General features: G+C 43.1%; 1 protein-coding gene and 1 long non-coding RNA gene across 8 annotated transcripts in view; one reads left to right on the top strand and one right to left on the bottom strand.

Moving 5' to 3' along the window:
- Nucleotides 1-16227, bottom strand: part of RAPGEF5 (Rap guanine nucleotide exchange factor 5) — a 223941-nt gene that overhangs the window by 64333 nt on the left and 143381 nt on the right. The gene's annotated exons all lie outside the window — the stretch shown is intronic.
- On the top strand, nucleotides 380-15378 carry LOC119851080. Its single transcript, XR_005291127.2, has 4 exons — nucleotides 380-498; nucleotides 2341-2433; nucleotides 11457-11576; nucleotides 13533-15378. It is a non-coding gene; the product is annotated as an uncharacterized LOC119851080 (long non-coding RNA).

Here is a 16227-nt window from a genome sequence, read left to right as displayed (position 1 = left end):
GGAGGAGTCGTCCTCACTAGCCCCTTGCCGCAGCCCCGGAACAGCCAGCCTTCCTGCTGCACCCTGAAGTCCTCATCCCCGGTCCAGTCCCATGCCCCGCACCCCCTCCTGCACCCCACCCTCTGCCCCGACAGAGCCCGCACCCAGCACACCAAACCCCCTCCTGCACCCCAACTCCCAGCCCAGCCCCTGCACCTCTCCCACACAAACTTCCTCCCAGAGCCTGCATACCCCACCCCCCACACTCAAACCCTCTGCCCCAGCCCAGAGCCTGCACCCAACACCCAAACTCCATCCTAGAGCCTGCACCCCTCCCACAGCCAAAATTCCTTCCAGAGCCTTAGGCAGGTGTACAGCGTGGACCCATTCTGGGCACCACCAAAAATTATACAAACCTGCCGCCCCTGCTTACACAGACAAAAATTCTACTGAAGTCAATGGGAGTTCTTCCTATGCTGGAATTCAGGTTTGGATTATGAAGGAATTCTCATATGAAAGGTTAGAAATATTATCACTGTTCAGGAACATTTTAAGCTTGCTGGTCTTTTGCAGCTACATGTGGTATATTTACAGCTGGGCAAACAGATCTTTGTGTTTCAGTAGAAAGGATGCTGATTACTTACTGTTCTATAGGGAATAATCATTTTTGCTGTTTTAAATATTCATTTATTGGGTTGAAAGGAAATTAGATGAGGGCTGCAGCAAAGCTTTTTAGACTTGCAGCACTTTCAAGCTTGATAGATTTTTGTCACCTCTCTAACTCTCTTCCAGAAAATGAGAAAAATTATAATCACGCCTCAAGGCAGAATCTGTTAAACAGAGTTTTGGTTTAGAAAATATCATGCAATGCTCTGAAACCTTTCAGCAGTGCAAATGCATGTCCAGCAAGTTGGAGCTAGAAATTAGTAAACTGACTGATCTACAGAAATAGAAAAACAATTTGAGAGCAATTATTTTGCACAGTAGAAGCTTCTGAATAATTTGTAATTCCCCAGTAATTTACTACATATCTACATTTGTCTCTTAATGTTAGTGGTGAATGCAGTATGCTGGTTGTTAGGGTTTGATATGGTGGGATGCTGAGCATATCCTACAAAGTGCTGTGTATTCTTAACTCCCATTGAGTTCAGCAGGTGGTGAAGGCACTCAGTATCTTGCAGGATTGTGCCCAAATCTAAAATCAAGCAGTCTAAAAATGCTTTATGCCAGTACAGGCACAATATGAAGCAAAAATGAAAATTATCTTGAGAAAGAAAGGTCAGTGGAAAAAGATCAATGCATAATCTACTGAAAATGTATTACATTAATTACAGTAGTTATGTCATCTAACCACTGAATCATTGAGAATTCATTGTATAAAAAATAATGAGCAAGTCATTTATTTCTGACATTACTTAAAAGAAAATGTATCAGGGCATGATGTTTAACATGTACCACCAGAATATTTTTTTTAATGACACAAAAATCAGAACAGGGAATAATTTATACGGTCATCTTCAAATTATTTCTGGTATTACTTTAAAATATAAAGAATTAATCAAATTTATTTTGTCTGGTAAAGTCAAAGATCATTTTAAAGTTGCATTCCAGTTGCAGCTATTGCATCTGTTGGAGCAGTTTCTTATTTTGTTAGAGCAAGAGAAAGCACTGAAACCACAGGCAGATGGCAAAAATGTCAGATTTGTCTGACTTTCATGAAGCACTAATTTTTCCAGATTTTTCCAATTTTTTTTTCTGCAAGTAGGATGTGACCCTAGTGATTAATATGAAAATATAATGGTGGTTTTTGAAGTTATTGGACAAATTACTACTTCATATAGGTTTTGAAGTATTAATGGGAAAAAAGTCTATAGTATTCATGCCGAGATACTTCCAGTACCATTTTCTATTAACTAATGTTGACTACAGCAACACTGAAGTTCTCAATCTGTTTGCTAACTTTAATTGCCATTAAACTGAGATATTTTAAAGCATGCACTAAGTAAATGTACTACCATAGTTACAAAACACAGAGGATACTTAATCAGAATAGGAGACTTACAAAAGATTGCAAGAAAACAATGTGTATCTTCACCTTTCACTGATTGGTTATAAAAAGCAAACCAAGCCAAGTTTGCCTGGGGCCAGAGGTGTAATTTGACTTCTATATTTGGGACAGGCAGCTCCAGTCAAGCCAATGGGACTGTGCATGTGTGTGTGGGGAATTCTGTGCTTGCCCAAGGCCTGCAGTTTGGGAAAGCAACGCCTCCCCTGCTTCCCCCCACCCACTACAACCAGGCCTGGGGCAACAGGAAAGAAGACAAAAGAATGATATGGCTCCCTCTTATCTTCCCACTGCAGTCCATCTGTCTTGTGGTGCAGAAGAGATAAGGCAACGGCAATAACAGCATGGACGGATGGCTTGCCCCCACTTGTTGATCACCATGTAGAGAGGTAAACCAGCTTCCTTACTCACCAGCCTGTCTCTATGAAAGTCATAAAAGTGAGTGCAGGGCAGGGTTCCAGCTTCTTACTTTTGCCTTGTACGTGAACTTTACTAGATCCTTGCCACCACTCTGTCTCCAATCATTCGAAGAAAAGCAGCTATCATCTGTCTGGCCCTCATCAATGACAGCACTTCCAGGTGCCACAGTCAATGCCTGAATACCATTCCACTCCTTGATTGTCCTGGTCTCCTCCTCACATGGCTTCTGAGATGCCTGGCCATAGCAGCCTTTGTTGCCTAGTAAGCACAGCTCTCACACACACTTACTCCCTTACCAATAAAAAGAAAAGGAGTACTTGTGGCACCTTAGAGACTAACAAATTTATTAGAGCATAAGCTTTCGTGAGCTACAGCTCACTTCATCGGATGCACCAAATGCATCCGATGAAGTGAGCTGTAGCTCATGAAAGCTTATGCTCTAATAAATTTGTTAGTCTCTAAGGTGCCACAAGTACTCCTTTTCTTTTTGCGAATACAGACTAACACGGCTGCTACTCTGAAACCTGTCCCTTATCAATAACTCTGTCATCCAAGGACTGCAAAAATCCAATATTAGTCATTTGAAGTGGTAAAGGTTTGTGAGGATAGAACCCTCCTCACCAAATACAACATTAAATTTGCCTTGTTGCTTCTGTCATTTCACCCTGGGCATTTTAATTTATTAAAAGTTTTATTTGAAGTAGCCTTTCTACTATGATGACCCATGTGCTACTATGACCTCAATCCTGCAGAAAATTATGCACATGCTTAACTTTATGCACTGTCACAGTGTGTAAAGTTAAGCATGTATGTAAATCTTTGTTGGATTGGGGGCCTATGTTCCCAGGAAAAGCCTGCTATTGTATAGTTTGGGAAGCTGGCATCAAAATACTCAGCTATTATTTAACTAATTATAAAGTTTTCATAAGGACACCTTGTGACATTCTATACCTTGGGGAAGCACCCTATAACCCCCATATTCCTCATTTATATATAATTGTGATATTGCATATAAAGCATGCCACGTGAGGTATCATGGAAAGGTTATCTGCTGAAAGTCATTTTCCATCTAAATAGTGTGACAGGGTCGGGCCAGATGACTACAGGAGAGTAACAGAAGGCAGATATATTAGCCCCAGTTTAAGTAGGTCCCTTTCCCCTGGGTAAGGTAACAGGGAAGGTTCCAGAACAATCAGGAACCTTCTGGAGACAATTAAGACAGACAGGCTGATTGGCTGCAGGTGTTCTAATGAAGAAGCTGCTAGAATCAATTAAGACAGGCTAATCAGGGCACCTGGGTTTAAAAAAGGAGCTCATTTCAGTTTGTGGTGCGCGTGTAAGGAGTTGGGAGCAAGAGGCACTAGGAGCTGAGAGTAAGAACATGGATTGTTGGAGGACTGAGGAGTACAAGCATTATCAGACACTAGGAGGAAGGTCCTATGCTGAGGATAAAGAAGGTATTGGGAGGAGGCTATGGGGAAGTAGCCCAGGGAGTTGTAGCTGTCGCACAGTTCCCGCAGTCTCCGCTGCCCATTAAAATTCTGGGTTGAGTTCCCAATGCCTGATGGGGCAAAAACATTGCAGGTGGTTTTGGGTACATGTTGTCAGTCACCCCCATTGAAAGAAATGGGAGACAATCGTTTCGCCCCTTTTTTCCGTGCGGGTGCCATCCTGCTTTCAGCAGACAGTGCAATAGGGCTGCAAACTATTGACATCGAGTGCTATGAATCCACCTCACAGGTCCTCTATATGACCGTCATCATCCACCGCTTCCGCTGCCTCTCTGCTCTCCTACTCTCCTGGTGGTCTCACAGGTGCTCTATATGATCGTCGTCATCGGCCACTTCCGCTCCAACTCTGCTCTCCTACTCTCCTGGTGGTCTAGCAAGTCCTCTATGTGACCATCGTCATTCACCGCTTCCGCTGCAACTCTGCTCTCCTATTCTCCTGGTGGTCTCGCAGGTCCTCTATATGACCGTCGTCATCCGCTGCTTCCACTGCAACTCTGCTCGGCTGCTCTTATCTCACCGTACCACAGCAAACATGTGTCCTGGCAGCAGACGGTACAGTAGGTCTGAAAAACTGGTCATCCAACCACCGCTTTCCCTGCAACTTTGCTCTCCTGCAGACGCCATACTGCGGCAAGGATGGAGCCCACTCAGATCACCGCAGCAGTTATGAACACCTCGTGCATCATCATGCAGTATATGCAGAACCAGAACCTGCAAAAGCAGGTGAGGAGGCAATGGCAGTGCGGTGACGAGAATGATGAGGACATGGACACAAACTTCGCTCAAAGCATGGGCCCTGACAATTTGGCCATCCTGGTGACAATGGGGTGGCAATGCCATGGAACACCGATTCTGGGCCCGGGAAACAAGCACAGACTGGTGGGACTGCATAGTGTTGCAGGTCTGGGACGATTCCCAGTGGCTGCTAAACTTTCACATGCATAAGGGCACTTTCATGGAACTTTGTGACTTGCTTTCCCCTGCCCCAAAGCGCAAGAATACCAAGATGAGAGCAGCCCTCACACTTCACAAGCAAGTGGAGATAGCCCTGTGGAAGCTTGCAATGCCAGACAGCTACCAGTCAGTTGGGAATCAATTTGGAGTGGGCAAATCTACTGTGGGGGCTGCTGTGATCCAAGTAGCCAACGCAATCACTGAGCTGCTGCTATCAAGGGCAATGATTCTGGGAAATGTGCAGGTCATAGTGGATGGCTTTGCTGCAATGGGATTCCCTAACTGTGGTGGGGTAATAGATGGAACGCATATCCCTATCTTGGGACCGGAGCACCAAGTCAGCCAGTACATAAACCACAAGGGGTACTTTTCAATTGTGCTGCAAGCACTGCTGGATCACAAGGGACGTTTCACCAACATCAACGTGGGATGGCTGGGAAAGGTACATGACGCTCGCATCTTCAGGAACTCTGGTCTGTTTCAAAAGCTGCAGGAAGGGACTTTATTCCCAGACCAGAAAATAACCGCTGGGGATGTTGAAATGCCTATAGTTATCCTTGGGGACACAGCCTACCCCTTAATGCCACGGCTTTTGAAGCCATACACAGGCACCCTGGAGAGTAGTCAGGAGCTGTTCAAGTATAGGCTGAGCAAGTGCAGAATGGTGGTAGAATGTGCATTTGGATGCTTAAAAGAGCACTGGCGCAGTTTACTGACTCGGTTAGACCTCAGCAAAACCAATATTCCCATTGTTATTACTGCATGCTGAGTGCTCCACAATATCTGTGAGAGTAAGGGGGAGACGTTTATGGCAGGGTGGGAAGTTGAGGCAAATCGCCTGGCCGCTGATTACGCACAGCCGGACATCAGGGCGGTTAGAAGAGCACAGCAGGGCATGCTGTGCATCAGAAAAGCTTTGAAAACCGTTTTCATGGCTGATCAGGCAATGTTGTGACAGTTCTGTTTGTTTCTCCTTGATGAAAACCTGCCCCCTTGGTTCACTCTACTTCCCTGTAAGCCAATCACCCTCCCCTCTCCCCTTTGATCACCGCTTGCCGAGGCAATAAAGTCATTGTTGTTTCAAATTCATGATTCTTTATTAATTCATCACACAAATAGGGGAATAACTGCCAAGGTAGCCCAGGAGGGGTGGGGGAGAAGGGAAGGACAAGGCCACACGGCACTTCAAAACGTATTGAATGCCAGCCTTCTGTTGCTTGGGCAGTCCTCTGGGGTAGAGTGGCTGGGTGCCCCGAGCTGCCCCCACCCCCACCTCCCCGCATTCTTAGGCATCTGGGTGAGGAGGCTATGGAACTTGGGGAGGAGGGCAGTTGATTACACAGGGGCTGCAGTGGCGGTCTGTGCCTTTTCTGCGCCTAAACCATTCGCCGGAGCTTATCAGTTTGATCCTCCAGTAGCCTCAGCACTGCATCCTGCCTACTCTCATCACGCTGCTGCCACCTCTCCTGTTGCTCCAGCCATCTATCCTCTCGTACGTCCCTCCTGTCCTCACGTTCATTTTGTGCTTTCCTGGACTCTGACATTGTCTGCTTCCATGCATTCTGCAGGAATCTTTCAGTGCGGGAGGACTGCATGAGCTCAGAGAACATTTCATCATGAGTGCGTTTTTTTCACCTTCTTATCTGCCCTAGCCTTTGGGATGGAGATGCTAGTGGCAGCATTGAAACATTTGCAGCTGCAGGAGGAAAAAAAGGGAGAGTAAAATTGAAAAAGACACATTGGCCATTTAAAAGGAGGGGTTGATGTTTTTGGTTTAACGTGCAGCACAAACGCAACTAAACCGCCCACACACACCCAATTCTCTGGGATGATCGCTTCACCCCGCCCCCCACCATGTGGCTAACAGCAGGGATGATTTTTTTTCAGCCACAGGCAAGCAGCCCAGTAGGAACGGCCACCTCTGAATGTCCCCTTAATAAAATTCCCCTATTTCAACCAGGTGACCATGAATGATATCACTCCCCTGAGGATAACACAGAGAGATAAAGAACAGATGTTGCTTGAATACCAGCAAACACCGGGACCACACGCTGCCATGCTTTCTTATACAATGATTCCAGATTATGTACTACTGGCCTGGCGTGGTAAAGTGTCCTACCATGAAGGACGCAATAAGGCTGCCCTCCCCAAAAACCTTTTGCAAAGGCTTTGTGAGTACCTCCAGGAGAGCTTCATTGAGATGTCCCTGGAGGATTTCCGCTCCATCCCCAGACACATTAACAGACTTTTCCAGTAGCTGTACTGGCCACGAATGCATCCCAAGTCTTCAGGGCAAATTAATAATTAAACACATTTGCTTTTAAACTGTGTATTATATTTACAAAGGTACATTCACCAGAGGCGTCTTCTCCACCTTCAAGGTCCGGGAGCCTGGGTTGCGAGGGATGGCAGGGTATTGGCTCCAGGGTGATAAACAGTTCCTGGCTGTCAGGGAGAATGGTTTCTCCGTTTGCCAGGTGTGCGCCATCATCTTCCTCGTCCCCAAAATCCTCTTTCCTGTTGCATGAGACTCCCTTGTTGGAGTCCACGTACAGGTGTGGGGTAGTTGTAGGTGCACCCCCTAGAATTGCATGCAGCTCATCATAGAAGTGGCATGTCTGGGGCTCTGACCCCGAGCGGGCATTTGCTTCTGTGGTTTTTTGGTAGGCTTGCCTGAGCTCCTTAAGTTTCATGCAGCACTGCTGCGGGTCGCTGTTATAGCCTCTGTCCTTCATGCCCTTGGAGATTTTTTCAAATATTTTGGCATTTCATCTTTTGGAATGGAGTTCTGATAGCACGGATTCATCACCCCATACAGCATCAGATCCAGTACCTTCCATTCGATCCATGCTGGAGTTCTTTCGCAATTCTGGGACTCCATGGTCACCTCTGCTGATGAGATCTACACGGTCACCTGTGCTGATCAGCTTGCCACGGTGGCCAAACAGGAAACGAAATTCAAAAGTTTGCAGGGCTTTTCCTGTCTACCTGGCCAGTGCATCCGAGTTGAGAGTGCTGTCCAGACAGTCACAATGGAGCACTCTGGGATAGCTCCCGGAGGCCAATACTGTCAAATTCCGTCCACACTACCTCAAATTCGACCCGGCAATGTCGATTTCAGCACTAATCCCCTCATCGGGGAGGAGTACAGAAATTGATTTTAAGATCCCATTAAGTCGACAAAAATGGCTTTGTTGTGTGGACGGGTGCAGGATTAAACTGATCTAACGCTGCTAAATTCGACCTGAACTTGTAGTGTAGACCAGGGCTGATTTACAGGTGTAGAGACTGAAATCCTAGAAATTACAAGGACAGCATGGGCAGCAGCCATATTACTCTGCCCCCAGCAATGTGCCTCTGCCCTGTTCTGGAGGACCAGCTCTAGCAGTGAGGGGTAAGGGGGCTGTCTCCATGGTCAGTCAGTCCTTTTCTACTGAGAATTACAAGATGGGCGCTATTTACTGCCCAGTGAGATGGTAGTTTGACATGGACACTCCTGCCTCCATGAACTCATTTCACACGGGCCATGAAATGGTCATGAACTAACTCTAACAATCACAAATTGAACCAATGACCTAAAAGAAAAAGGCTGTGTATCTAGTTACCAGTTCCAGGAATCACCCAGTCCCCCTTCAGAAAGAGTTCTTTGTTAATAACTGTGAAGCAGAAAAAATATCTCCATTGTCATGCCTCTAACTTCTTAGAAAACAGGTGGGTTGTGCGGAGTTTTGAGGTACTCAAATTGTTGCCTGCCAATACTGCAGGTCTCTTGCTGGTATATACTCAAATAGGAAGTCAGAATTTCTCTAACTGCCTATTATGTAGTTATCTTCAGAAACAGCAAGGTTTAGGTATGGAGATGAGGTAAAGCAGTGGTCACTTTAATATGTCTATTAATGTCATCATTCTAAATGTCATCATTTGCCCATAGCTAGAGATTTCCATTTTATTCCAGGATATTTTTTAAAATGTTGTAAGCTTACTGTTACTTCGAGAATGTTAATGAAGTGCACACCAGGGATTTGACTAATGCTACTTGGAGTAGGTTTTTTGCATCCAGTTTATGGCTGTGTAGTCAGTATGATGTACTGACATCCGCAACAACAAACAAAATCACACAGACAAGGCTTTACATTGATCAGTGGGAGGGAGCTCCAGTTTCCATGCACAAGGGTTTCATTATTGTGTTGACAATGGAGCTCTAAAAATCACATTTAGGAAAGGGCAAAAAAAAAAAATCAGGATTTGTCTTTCTAACTACTTAATTTTTCTGTTGATATATTCTGTCCTTTCCAGAGAGTTCTACGAGTAGATCAACACACACCCACAAATGCTAGGTAATAAAGAGGGTGGGGGGAGTTGAAACAGAAGCTTTGATTGTTGAATCCAGAAAAAGCCCTAAGGGCAGGAAGAGGAGGGATAATGGAATTTGGAGGAGGTGGGGCATAAAGAAAAAGAAATAGAATTAAGAAGGGCAATAAAAAGCCACTGTGGCTTCATTTAAAAGGTCCATATCATTCCCTATGTAAGCACCTCTCGGTGTTTACATCTCTAATTTTGGCAATTTGCAGCTCTATCAAGGTTCAAGTTCAAACGAACGAATAAAATCACAATTTGGTTCAAAATGCTGTCACAGCAAAACATCAGCAAATGCTTGTAATTAATAGTCAACAAAATGACATTAATCAATGGCCCCTCTTTTGTCTATATTGATTTTTGCACCCATTTACTTTGCCCCAAAATTTCTCTGGCTGCATCCCTCATAAGCCCACTTAATACGACTTTTTAAACTGCAGAGACAGGATACTGAGTTTACTTTGGAAAGATGTGACAGATATTTCTGAACTGAGAGAGGGTCATCTTATGATTTCAGTGCGACTCCACTAACTGCTAGTGAAGCTGCTGTCACAATCACAAGTCGAGCAGCTATTTTTCCACCTTATCTAAAAAAAATAAAATAAAAAATGAGAAGAGACATGCAATTTATTTTGTTTCACTAGCTTATGTTATTCCAAATCTTTCCTTTTGCTAGAACTAATAACACTCAAAAAAGTTGATAACACTTAGCATGTGATGCTTTGGACTCCCTGATTTCAAAAGGCACTCTTTCTGGCTGTCAAAGTAGCTCAACTCTGCTCTCATTTAAGTCAGTGGCAAAACTCGTACTGATTTCAGTGGCACAGGTCTGCGCCCTAAATGCACAGCTTATAGCATCTCCTGAGAGATGCTAAACACCCCAAAGTACTGCTTAGCCCCCCTTGAGGATCAAGGCTTTGCTCCTAGAGCATGCATTGTGAACACACATAGGTTTCCAACATCCCTCTAATTCATAAAGCTTTTGCACTGGCCCAAGAGCATCTTGCTCAAATATTTCCTTTTTTCAAACATCTGAAGTTTCATAACAGTGCTCTCATTAGAGCCATCCACAATTAAACACAGTGTCTGAATTCTCTGGTCTGCACCATTTGCGTAATTTCAATTTAAACTGGCTAGAGATTTCACAGGAGAATTATCCCGTGTAGGAGGAATATCTGCTTGTGTTGCTGCTTCCTACGTCAGCTGCCCCCTCAATTAGAGAGAGGAAGTGGCATGTCAGGGGACAGTGCATAATGGAGCTGAGCTTTATTACAACTGTTGCTCAGCTGGTATAAGCTCTGAAGTGCATGCTAGTGATGGAAGTTAGAAAGTAGCAGTGGGCCCTGCTAGCTTCCACTGGGGCCAGGTGGTAGAGGATCAGGACCGGTTCCCTATGGCCACCACTCTACAGCGTCCGAGCTGGACATTTTAAATGAAAGTCTGTTTCTCTTGCATCAGTTTACATAAGCCATAGTATGGCTTTCGTAGGCAATGCTGTATTTGTACACTTGTTTCAGACTGTGCTGCAGCAGAAGTATTTGGTGTTGAAGAGCAATTCAAAATTGTGCCAGTTACTTTTGGGGGATACACATACAGAATTAATCTAAAACTCCATTTTAATCAATAATCACAAAACCAATTTGTGAGCAGTCGGGGTGGGGGGAGGTTTGCGGGGAGAGAGGGGAAATTGTTGGTTTGTTTTGGGGTTTTTTTTACTTCTTTGTATGTTAGTTTCAGCATAAGGTCTTACTGTAGAAAGGCTAAAGTGAGGGCTGGAAAAGAAAGCAATTACACCAGTACAGTATCCACAAAGATATCACAGATCAGTAATAATAGATTGCAAGATGCAGATCTGTTAAAGTAACTGTGAATTATAATTTGGCTGTAATCAAAACCAGCACTGCTCCTAATCACAAAAGGCCGGGATTTCAACTTCTATATATTGCAAAACTGTTTGAACTGTGGCCTCATAATGAGGAATTTCTGAGGAAAGAGTGGAGAAAATTAATAGCAGGGATGTAAATTAAGTTTATAGAAAATCTTTGTAGAACAGACTTGTTTCAGGTTTTTAATGAACATACTCTAATTTAGTGCCGATCCCTATTCTGTGAGTGAGTCCTTCCTTCATATGCTGTGGGTGGGTAATGAATGTGCTCTTTTTCATTTCTCAGAAAATGCTAATCTCACAAGAAAATCATTGTACTATAGCAACTTTGAACCCAGACAACACTGGAAACATTGGAATTCCCTGAGTACAGTGCATGGGCTGTATTCTCTGAAAGAAACATTGAGTAAGTATTTCATGATATAGTTTTGTGTGTTTTCAGCATACTTATGTAACTCTAACTCCCCACACTCCCACAATCACAAACTTGTTTTCTAATTAACCTATAAGAAGGCACAATTCTCATGTTATATAACGTTACAGGGAGGCCTTAGGAAGAAGCTCTATGTTCTTTTATATGAAACGACTTCCTACTAAATAGCTATGGCAAAAGGTGCTAAAGTCACACATGTTATATGAGTCATTAATGTACACGCACCCTCTTTTGTCTCAATGGGCCGTCAACCTTCCTAGGGTTCCTTTGTGTTGTACAGGAACAACACAAAAGGAGAACTGATGAGCAGGCTTTACTTTTCAAGAGCATGCACTCCTGGGTGAATAGCTTCAGACAGGTGGTTTCTCAGGTAAAAAGCCCAGAGGATAAGACAGGAAAGGGAAACAACACTGTTTTAGCAGTTAGATTGGAAAGAGAGTCAAAGACAACAGAGGCCCAAGAGAGCTGCCTCTTGGTAAAGTGCAGTGGTGCAAAGATTGGCTGAGGATACTAAAAGAGGGAATTGTCAGTGTGCTCTTTGTGACCTCTTCCATTCAAGGAACAAGACTTGTGTACATTCTGCATATAAAAGAAGTGCACCAAGAATTAGTTTGCTGTTAGAGCAGAAATTGGGAGACACAGCAGAGTGAGTTGCAAGGCCACAAATCAGCTGCTAGTCAAGAAAGGGGCAACTATATGTTTTCCCAAGTAGAATTGATAGCACTGAATCCACTGTATGTATCGTGGATGTGTAATGTGATGTGTAATGCATCATTATTGGTTTAGGAGCCAAATTCAGGGTTAAAGTATAAGGAGTTATAAATTACATATCAGTAAGTGGGAGGAAAGGGATTAAGGGAATATAAGAAAGTACAGAGAGCCTCAAACCCCTCTCACACAGGTTTTATACTGATCCAGGGAGAGGATAACCAGGCCTCGAGGGGCACATAGAAGGTAAAACGTACACTTCTGATTTACCTCAGAGTTTGGTCATATATTTTTTGTTTTATTTTCTTTAAGGCCCAATATTTGGTGGTTCCTTCTTGCACTCATCAGTAGAACCTCCCAGAGGATGACAATTCCATTTTGTGGCCACTTCTAAAGTTTTGACATTTGTTTTCATTCTATATTGGAATGCATTATTGAAAGAAGAAAAGGAGTACTTGTGGCACCTTAGAGACTAACAAATTTATTAGAGCATAAGCTTTCGTGAGCTACAGCTCACTTCATCGGATGCATCCGATGAAGTGAGCTGTAGCTCACGAAAGCTTATGCTCTAATAAATTTGTTAGTCTCTAAGGTGCCACAAGTACTCCTTTTCTTTTTGCGAATACAGACTAACACGGCTGCTACTCTGAAACCTATTATTGAAAGAGCATATTTAGCTGAAATTTCATTTAGTCAAAAATGTTCAAACCAGCTCTACTGTACAGGAAACATAATGCACATCTGTGTGTCAGAGAGGCTGGATTACTGCAATGCACTGCATATAGGGCTATATAAGGGGCTGATCTGTAGCCTGCAGCTAGTGTAGAATGTGGCCATGAGAATTAAGCTGGGAGTAGCAGAAGAGGTTCTGCCTATTCACCACTTTGCCCCTCTGCACCAGCAGCTGGTGTATGAACTAAATCCAAATTCTTCACTGTAATTTTTCAAAGCTATAAATGGACTTTATCCTACTGATATATTTGAGCTTTTAACTCCATATAGTCCATCTCAGGAAGAATATCTGGCATCCAAAGATTGTGCAAAAGTGCAACTTGTATCTTTGCTCCACAGTGCTGTGACTAGGGAAGGTCCTAAATCCTTAAACTAAGGAGTGCCATGGGCTTACCCTCTTTAAAAACTATCCAAATTTACTTTTTGGAAAGGTAAGTGGCATGGCATATTGATTAGATTGTAAGCATTGCATCTATTTGATCTTACCAGTTCTGAGGAAAGAAGAAGAATCAGGAAGACAATAGCTGTATTTGGAAGACTCAAAAACATCTCCCTCAAGACAAAACTGAATGTATACAAAGCAATTGTTATCACCATCACAACATACAGCAGTGAGACATGGCAACTGACCAAGAAATATATGCAAAAGCTGAATGCATCCATCACAAATGCCTGAGAAGAATATTGGGAACAACATAGAGATAGGAAGATGAAAGAAGAAGTCAGAAAAATGACTGGACAAGGCACTCTCTCACAAATAATCTACAAAAGAAGACATCAGTGGCTGGGACATGTGCTGAGAACGGAAAAAGAATGCTTACCAAATACTGCCCTGGAATGGAAGCCAGAAAACACAAGAAGAAAGAGAGGAAGACCGTGATAACATGGAAACAAACAGTTCTGAACGACATCAAGCACCTCAACATGAAATGGGAAGATTTGGCGAGAAGGGCAGTTGATAGGCAAGGATGGCAAATGCGGGTAGCCCAATGTGCAGCAAAGCACAGGATGGACTAAGGGCTAATGTTTTAAATAGTCTATGCAATGTTTTTATGAGCCATTTACAATACTACTGCAGCGATGCATAAACACTGTACAATTCAGTAATGCACAACTATAGAGCTGGCCCTTCTAAAGTTGCTAATTACCCTCTTAATATGGCAAAAGGTGGCAGTTAGTTAGTATGGGTAAAGGAATTAATTACAATGGGGAAAAATTAGGTGGGGGGATGGGAATGATGTACTATTATTGCCTAATGAGATACTGTAGGTTGGTTTTCTTCTTTGGCAAATCTGACTCTCAGAAGTCCAAAAGAACAGGGGGCCTACCATCTCTCAACTAAACAACTCTGGCACAGCTGGCAGGAAACAGTTTCTTCTCCACTTTTCCATCAAGGGGTTGGGGTTGTCTTCTACCCCAAGGAAAGCAAAAAGGGGTTGAACCCCTATAATCATTCTCAGTTCCCTCCAACTCCTTGGCAGCATGGCTTATTCCATCCTCAGCCACTGCTCCTAGAACTCCCCACAGGGAGCCACACTATGGAGTAAGACCCATGCATTTGGGGTGAGGTATGGTAGAGACAAAGTAGGGTGGAACAGCAGCTGTTCTCCTAACACTAGCCCTCTGAGCTTGGGCCTATATCCCAAAAAGAGCCCAGCCCGTGCAGAGATCCTGTTGGAGGGGCTTCAGCAGGCCCAGGGGAAACAAGTAAATGATGCGGTGAAGATGGCATTGCCCTCTTCTGAGCCTTTCCCTCCCTAGCACCTGCCCAGGTCCATAAGGATTTTATCCTTTCTGGTCACACAAGCAGATAGGACAATTGGGTCCACACTATGGAAATTTAGTTTGCACGGTGGGTTTTACTTCTAGAGTCCGGAACCAATGCATTTCTTTATGAATATCATAGTACATTGTACTTAGCACAATTTTAAAAAGTGTGGCAGTTGTGCACCACCCCTTCACTCAAACTTCATTGGGTATAGTAATTATGCCATCATATTTTATAACATCAGGATATTAACACGTGAGCTGCACTACAAAGGTATATATGAAGGCAACATGGTAGCAGTAATGCATGTTTAATGCAGTGTTACCATTTAGTTATACAAACTACAGTAACTTGCCTTTAGTCATTATGGTCCCCAATCATGCTTTTCTTGCCCACCCCAAACTCCCACAGACGTCAGTGGGAGTTTTGGAAACTCAAGGAACACAGGACTGAGCCCCTTCTGTAATAGATCACCAGTGGTGTAAGAGCTTCAGATGGAAAAATTAAACATTATAAAGAAAAAAAAATTTCTTTGGCTTCCTACATTTTTTCCTTTCCCCAAGAAGTACCAAGCTTATATTAAATAGACTTCTGTGACTGGGGTGGGGGAATACTCTCCCTGCAATTGTATTGCCTGTGAAACTAACTAGCTTTATTCAGTTTAAATCCCTTCAAGTAGATTATTCTATTAATTCTGTAGCTTCAGCTGACCCAATAACTTAAAAACCACCAGTACTTTACTGTCTAAAGGTCCTGTAAAATTTTAACCTTGAGCCTAGCGTTGAAATTTATTTGCAAACAACTCATCTTGGCTATTGTAACATATTCTACTACAATCTTTATTTTTTTTTAAAAAAAATTCTGTTATTTTTTTCTCTCTCCAGCTTTTAAAGATCAGAAAACATTCACAATCTATATAAGTGAAGGAAATTTGTGGGTTTTTAGGGTTAATACTGAAGCTTATATTTCTCAACACCTGAAAACATTATTACATGCTCTAGTGTATGTTAACTCAGCTAAACTCTTATTCCTCCCTATGAACATGAAAATAAAAACTAACTTGTCATTTATTTTGCTCTTTTACTTTACCAAGTTTCCCACAGAGTTTTGGGGGAAGTTTCCAAAGTGTCTCAAAATATCAACTGAAAATATTTCTATGTAAAGGACTGTTAGCAGATAGCAATAGTAGGCTCTTATCCTCTCTGTGGACCAAGTGCTAGATAAAGAAATGATCACATATGTTATGGCAGTGTATCACTTTCTCTCTCATACTAAATTATCCCGATTTTATGACATCCACTGGAGTGCAAATTCTCTCACATCAGTTACAGATCAGTGCCAAAGAGCTAGTCATACTGAACCATCAACCCTAACAATATTCTTTGTGGTTTCAAAAAACAAATGGGGACCTGCAAG

This window comes from Dermochelys coriacea, chromosome 2 (genome assembly GCF_009764565.3).
Source record: "Dermochelys coriacea isolate rDerCor1 chromosome 2, rDerCor1.pri.v4, whole genome shotgun sequence".
NCBI classification, from domain to species: Eukaryota; Metazoa; Chordata; order Testudines; family Dermochelyidae; genus Dermochelys; species Dermochelys coriacea.
The sequence above is the reverse complement of the archived record's forward strand: the minus strand, read 5'-3'. Positions and strand labels throughout refer to the sequence as shown.